Source organism: Haematobia irritans, chromosome 3, assembly GCF_050003625.1.
Source record: "Haematobia irritans isolate KBUSLIRL chromosome 3, ASM5000362v1, whole genome shotgun sequence".
Lineage (NCBI taxonomy): Eukaryota > Metazoa > Arthropoda > Insecta > Diptera > Muscidae > Haematobia > Haematobia irritans.
In genome coordinates, this window is record NC_134399.1 from 223,964,851 (window position 1) to 223,972,594 (window position 7,744).

A 7,744-nucleotide genomic window follows, 5' to 3' on the forward strand; every position below is an offset into this window, starting at 1 on the left:
ATCCTTGTCATAGAAGGTTGCCGACTTTGCTTTTGGCTTTGGCTTTCAGACCAAAGTAGGTCTTTCATTTTTTCTTAACTTAAAACCACACAACCATCAACATCGGCTTCTTGTGCATGGAGATTTGCAAGCATTTCTTTCTGCTGATTTGCAAATACCATAGTTTTCGCAAAGAGTTCAGTATGCTAATTATGATGAGGTACTATTTATGTAAGGAAGTTTCCAAAAAAAAAAATTTTAATGAAAAATTTTCAAAAATTTTGTGATTAAAAATGAAATGAAAAATAGCATATTTATTTTTTTTTCTTAACGGAATTGAAGGGAGCCACCGTGGTGCAATGGTTAGCATGCCCGCCTTGCATACACAAGGTCGTGGGTTCGATTCCTGCTTCGACCGAACACCAAAAGTTTTTCAGCGGTGGATTATCCTACCTCAGTAATGCTGGTGACATTTCTGAGGGTTACAAAGCTTCTCTAAGTGGTTTCACTGCAATGTGGAACGCCGTTCGGACTTGGCTGTAAAAAGGAGGTCCCTTGTCATTGAGCTTAACATGGAATCGGGCAGCACTCAGTGATAAGAGAGAAGTTCACCAATGAGGTATCACAAAGGACTGAATAGTCTAAGTGAGCCTGATACATCGGGCTGCCACCTAACCTAACGGAATTGAATTGCATTTCAACCCGAATACTATGTTTATTAAAATAGGCTAAAGTCTACAAATATGTTTTGCTATGTCCTATAAATTTCTGTCTAAACTTAAACAATTTTCCCTACCTCAATTGGCATCCATCAAGTACTTAAGGCTTATGACATGTGTGAAAATTGAAAAGAGGTAATATTTTGTTGTTAATGACTTTTGCTACTGTTTTTTTTATACCTACCACCATAACATAGTATAGGGGGTATTTTAACCTTGTCATTCCGTTTGTAACACATTGAAATATTGCTGTAAGTCCCCATAAAGTATATATATTCTGGGTCGTGGTGAAATTCTGAGTCGATCTGAGTATGTCCGTCCGTCCGTCTGTGGAAATCACGCTAACTTTGAACAAAACAAGCTATCGACTTGAAACTTGGCACAAGTAGTTATTATTGATGTAGGTCGGTTGGTATTGCAAATGGGCCTTATCGGTCCACTTTTACGTATAGCCCCCATATAAACCGACGCTCAGATTTGGCTTACGGAGCCTCTTGGAGGAGCAAAATTCATCCGATCCAGCTGAAATTTGATACATGGTGTTAGTATATGGTCTCTAACAACCATGCAAAAATTGGTCCATATCGGTCCATAATTATATATATAGCCCCCATATAAACCGATCCCCCGATTTGGCTTGCAGAGACTCTAAGAGAAGCAAATTTCATCCGATCCGGCTGAAATTTGGTTCATGGTGTAAGTATATGGTCTCTAATGACCATGCATAAATTGGTCCACATCGGTCCATAATTATACAAACCGATCACCCATACAAACCGATCACCAGATTTGACCTCCGGAGCCTCTTGGAAGACCAAAATTCATCCTATTCAGTTGAAATTTGGTACGTGGTGTTAAATACCCAAATACCCATGCAAAAATTGATCGAAATGGGTCCATAATTATATATAGCCCCCATATAAACCGATCCCCAGATTTGACCTCCGGAGCCCCTTGGAACAGCAAAATTCACCCGATCCGGTTGAAATTTGGTACGTGGTGTTAGTATATGGTCCCTTACAAACATGCAAAAATTGGTCCATACCGGTCTTAATTATATATAACCCCCATTTAAACCGATCCCTAGATTTGATTTCCGGAGTAGAGGTGTGCACGTGACACGAAATTGTCGTGAATCACGAAAATTTTTGCGACTCACGCGTGAGTTACGCTCATTTCAACGGCGCGAGTGTGCGTGAGCGTGATTAACAAACCAAAATGTCTTGCGTGAGCGTGAGTCACGAAAACAATATCTTCGTGAGTGTGCGTGAGTAACGAATTACGCTCACGAAAATAACCCCACTCTCCAACATAAAACGCTTAAGAGTTAAATTCATTTGGAATTTTAGTGACACCTAGGATGTTAAGAGTTTAATAACGCCCTCGATTTTAATCGTGCTCATGATTTCAGACACGTCCCTCAGGTAAACTACTCATAAAATTATTCGTGAGTCAAGACATATTTCGTGAGTCACGATATTTTTTGTGAGTCACGGTATTTTTCGTGAGTCACAACATTTTCGTGCGTGAGGGTGTGTGATCGTGAGACCTACCAAACAATAACATATCGTGCGTGAGTGTGAGTGAGTAAGATATTTCCGTCGTGAGTGTGCGGGAGCATGAGTAAAATATTTCTCACGTGCACACCTCTACTCCGGAGCTATTGGAGAAAAATTGTTAAATTTAGTACGTGGTGAAATTTGGTACATTGCGCTAGTGTGTGGCCGCTAACAATCGATCCCCAAAAATAATCTACCAAAATGTTATTTCTATAGAAAATTTTGTCAAAATTTTATTTCTATAGAAAATTTTATTAAAATTTTATTTCTATAGAAAATTTTGTCAAAATTTTAATACTATACAAAATTTTGTCAAAATTTTATTTCTATACAAAATTTTGTCAAAATTTTATTGCTATAGAAAATTTTGTGAAAATTTTATTTCTATAGAAAATTTTGTAAAAATTTTATTTCTATGGAAAATTTTTTAAAAATTTTATTTCTATAGAAAATTTTGTCACAGTTTTATTTCTATAAAATTTTTTTTCAAAATTTTATTTCTATAGAAAATTTTATCAAAATTTTATTTCTATAGAAAATTTTGTCAAAATTTTATTACTATACACAATTTTGTCAAAATTTTATTGCTATAGAAAATTTTGTCAAGATTTTATTTCTATAGAAAATTTTGTCAAAATTTTATTTCTATAGAAAATTTTGTGAAAATTTTATTTCTGTAGAAAATTTTGTAAATATTTAATTCTATAGAAAATTTTGTAAAAATTTTATTTCTATAGAAAATTTTGTGAAAATTTTATTTCTATAGAAAATTTTGTAAAAATTTAATTCTATAGAAAATTTTGTCAAAATTTTATTACTATACAAAATTTTGTCAAAATTTTATTGCTATAGAAAATTTTGTCAAAATTTTATTTCTATAGAAAATTTTGTCAAAATTTTATTACTATGCAAAATTTTGTCAAGATTTTATTGCTATAGAAAAATTTGTAAAAATTTTATTTATATAGAAAATTTTGTCAAAATTTTATTTCTGTAGAAAATTTTGTCAAAATTATATTTCTGTAGAAAATTTTGTAAACATTTTATTTCTATAGAAAATTTTGTCAAAATTTTATTTCTATAGAAAATTTTATCAAAATTTTATTTCTATAGAAAATTTTATCAAAATTTTATTTCTATAGAAAATTTTGTCAACATTTTATTACTATACACAATTTTGTCAAAATTTTATTGCTATAGAAAATTTTGTCAAGATTTTATTTCTATAGAAAATTTTGTCAAAATTTTATTTCTGTAGAAAATTTTGTCAAAATTATATTTCTGTAGAAAATTTTGTAAACGTTTTATTTCTATAGAAACTTTTGTAAAAATTTTATTTCTATAGAAAATTTTGTCAAACTGAATTATTTATGTATTTAGTCGTTTTTTTTTTTGTTTAATATGTACCCCTATAGACTAACTTAAAATTGAGAAGACGGTGGATTGTCAAAATTTTATTTCTATAGAAAATTTTGTAAAAATTTAATTCTATAGAAAATTTTGTAAAAATTTAATTCTATAGAAAATTTTGTAAAAATTTTATTTCTATAGAAAATTTTGTCAAAATTTTATTACTATACAAAATTTTGTCAAAATTTTATTGCTATAGAAAATTTTGTCAAAATTATATTTCTATAGAAAATTTTGTCAAAAATTTATTTCTATAGAAAATTTTGTCAAAATTGTATTTCTATAGAAAATTTTGTCAAAATTTTATTACTATACAAACTGTTGTCAAGATTTTATTGCTATAGAAAATTTTGTAAAAATTTTATTTCTATTGAAAATTTTGTAAAAATTTTATTTCTATGGAAAATTTTGTAAAAATTTTATTTCTATGGAAAATTTTGTCAAATTTTTTTTTCTATAGAAAATTTTGTCAAATTTTTTTTTCTATAGAAAATTTTATTAAAATTTTATTTCTATAGAAATTTTTGTCAAAATTTTATTTCTATAGAAAATTTTGTCAAGATTTTATTGCTATAGAAAATTTTGTCAAGATTTTATTGCTATAGAAAATTTTGTCAAGATTTTATATCATATAAAATTTTGTCAAAATTTTATTTCTATAGAAAATTTTGTCAAAATTATATTTCTGTAGAAAATTTTGTAAACATTTTATTCCTATAGAAACTTTTGTAAACATTTTATTTTTATAGCAAATTTTGTCAAACTGAATTATTTATGTATTTAGTCGTTTTTTTTTTTTTGTTTAATATATACCCCGTATGGACTAACTTAAAATTGAGAAGACGGTGGTTTAAGATACCTTGCCATCGGCAAGTGTTACCGCAACCCTAGTAATTTGTTTGTGGAAGACAGTCTTTAAGTTAGGTTAGGCAGCCCGATGTATCAGGCTCACTTACACTATTCAGTCCATTGTGATACCACATTGGTGAACTTCTCTCTTATCACTGAGTGCTGCCCGATTACATGTTAAGCTCAATGACAAGGGACCTCCTTTTTATAACCGAGCCCGAACGGCGTTCCACATTGCAGTGAAACCACTTAGAGAAGCTTTGAAACCCTCAGAAATGTCACCAACATTACTGAGGTGGGATAATCCACCGCTGAAAATTTTGTAAAAATGTAATTCTATAGAAAATTTTGTAAAAATGTTATTTCTATAGAAAATTTTGTCAAAATTTTATTTCTATACAAAATTTTGTCAAAATTTTATTGCTATAGAAAATTTTGTCAAAATTTTATTTCTATAGAAAATTTTGTAAAAATTTTATTTCTATGGAAAATTTTGTAAAAATTTTATTTCTATAGAAAATTTTGTAAAAATTTTATTTCTATGGAAAATTTTGTAAAAATTTTATTTCTATAGAAAATTTTGTCAAAGTTTTATTTCTATAAAAATTTTTTCAAAATTTTATTTCTATAGAAAATTTTATCAAAATTTTATTTCTATAGAAAATTTTGTCAAAATTTTATTACTATACACAATTTTGTCAAAATTTTATTGCTATAGAAAATTTTGTCAAGATTTTATTTCTATAGAAAATTTTGTGAAAATTTAATTTCTATAGAAAATTTTGTAAATATTTAATTCTATAGAAAATTTTGTAAACATTTTATTTCTATAGAAAATTTTGTGAAAATTTTATTTCTATAGAAAATTTTGTAAAAATTTAATTCTATAGAAAATTTTGTCAAAATTTTATTACTATACAAAATTTTGTCAAAATTTTATTACTATAGAAAAATTTGTAAAAATTTTATTTCTATAGAAAATTTTGTCAAAATTTTATTACTATACAAAATTTTGTCAAGATTTTATTGCTATAGAAAAATTTGTAAAAATTTTATTTCTATAGAAAATTTTGTAAAAATTTTATTTCTGTAGAAAATTTTGTCAAAATTATATTTCTGTAGAAAATTTTGTAAACATTTTATTTCTATAGAAAATTTTGTCAAAATTTTATTTCTATAGAAAATTTTATCAAAATTTTATTTCTATAGAAAATTTTGTCAACATTTTATTACTATACACAATTTTGTCAAAATTTTATTGCTATAGAAAATTTTGTCAAGATTTTATTTCTATAGAAAATTTTGTCAAAATTTTATTTCCGTAGAAAATTTTGTCAAAATTATATTTCTGTAGAAAATTTTGTAATCGTTTTATTTCTATAGAAACTTTTGTAAAAATTTTATTTCTAGAGAAAATTTTGTCAAACTGAATTATTTATGTATTTAGTCGTTTTTTTTTTGTTTAATATATACCCCTATAGACTAACTTAAAATTGACAAGACGGTGGATTGTCAAAATTTTATTTCTATAGAAAATTTTGTAAAAATTTAATTCTATAGAAAATTTTGTAAAAATTTTATTTCTATAGAAAATTTTGTCAAGATTTTATTACTATACAAAATTTTGTCAAAATTTTATTGCTTTAGAAAATTTTGTCAAAATTATATTTCTATAGAAAATTTTGTCAAAAATTTATTTCTATAGAAAATTTTGTCAAAAATTTATTTCTATAGAAAATTTTGTCAAAAATTTATTTCTATAGAAAATTTTGTCAAAATTGTATTTCTATAGAAAATTTTGTCAAAATTTTATTACTATACAAACTGTTGTCAAGATTTTATTGCTATAGAAAATTTTGTAAAAATTTTATTTCTATTGAAAATTTTGTAAAAATTTTATTTCTATGGAAAATTTTGTCAAAATTTTATTTCTATGGAAAATTTTGTCAAAATTTTATTTCTATGGAAAATTTTGTCAAAATTTTATTTCTATAGAAAATTTTATTAAAATTTTATTTCTATAGAAATTTTTGTCAAAATTTTATTTCTATAGAAAATTTTGTCAAGATTTTATTGCTATAGAAAATTTTGTCAAGATTTTATATCATATAAAATTTTGTCAAAATTTTATTTCTATAGAAAATTTTGTCAAAATTATATTTCTGTAGAAAATTTTGTAAACATTTTATTCCTATAGAAACTTTTGTAAACATTTTATTTTTATAGCAAATTTTGTCAAACTGAATTATTTTTGTATTTAGTCGTTTTTTTTTTTGTTTAATATATACCCCGTATGGACTAACTTAAAATTGAGAAGGCGGTGGTTTAAGATACCTTGCCATCGGCAAGTGTTACCGCAACCCTAGTAATTTGTTTGTGGAAGACAGTCTTTAAGTTAGGTTAGGCAGCCCGATGTATCAGGCTCACTTACACTATTCAGTCCATTGTGATACCACATTGGTGAACTTCTCTCTTATCACTGAGTGCTGCCCGATTACATGTTAAGCTCAATGACAAGGGACCTCCTTTTTATAACCGAGCCCGAACGGCGTTCCACATTGCAGTGAAACCACTTAGAGAAGCTTTGAAACCCTCAGAAATGTCACCAACATTACTGAGGTGGGATAATCCACCGCTGAACAACTTTTTGGTGTTCGGTCGAAGCAGGAATCGAACCCATGACCTTGAGTATGCAAGGCGGGTATGCTAACCATTGAATCACGGTAACAGTCTTTAGTACAAGTTTCTATGCAAAACATGGTGGTGGAAAAATATTCGGCCTGGCCAACTTACTGCCGTATATACTTGTTTTTCTATTGATAAAATAAAAATTTTTTAACAAACGAAATTTTTTAGTGATAAAACTTTAACGTTTTCAAAGAAATTAAAAAGTCAAACAAAAGAAAAACGTTTTCGGTACACGTTTTCCAATTTTTTTTTTCTTTACGGGTATAACATTTAGGTTTATTTCCCAAATTTATTATATTTAGGTGCAGTTCTTCCATATATGATATAGTCGACCCGTCCGACTTTATACTTTACCCACTTGCTTTTTAGTTAATAGCGATACAAAGTAATTATTATAATTCCTAACCCATAAATTTACGATTCGATTCGAGCAACAGCTATGAAAAATTCGGCCACTATAAAAAATTCTATCAAAAATACAAATTGTAAGCAGGCAATTTCGTTAAACAAAAAATTTTAATTATTCTCCTTCTACTGTCA